Source organism: Aptenodytes forsteri, unplaced genomic scaffold, assembly GCF_000699145.1.
Source record: "Aptenodytes forsteri isolate BGI_AS27 unplaced genomic scaffold, ASM69914v1 Scaffold321, whole genome shotgun sequence".
NCBI lineage: Eukaryota > Metazoa > Chordata > Aves > Sphenisciformes > Spheniscidae > Aptenodytes > Aptenodytes forsteri.
Window position 1 is genome coordinate 983,386 of NW_008795030.1, and position 312 is coordinate 983,697.

Here is a 312-nt window from a genome sequence, read left to right on the forward strand (position 1 = left end):
CCCCCGGGGCCAGCCCCCCACGCCGGAGCCCTGGTTGCGCAGCCCACCGGGCAAAGTGTCACCGCAGCTGCTTGCCGGGGAGACAGCAGCTCCTCAGAGCCGGGGGCAGCTGCAGGGTCCTTCTCCGTATCCCAAAACACAGTGCCTGGATCAGGCCAAGTCAGCCAGCCAGCCGCGTGCAAGTGTGGCTACCGGGATGAAATGCTGAGCGTTTTCGGCAGCCCCCGGCCGTTGACAAGGTGGGTCAGGCCTCGGCCCCGTGCTGGGGGGGGGGGGCCCCCCCGGGGGTGCGGGGGGGACGGGGGGCTGGGC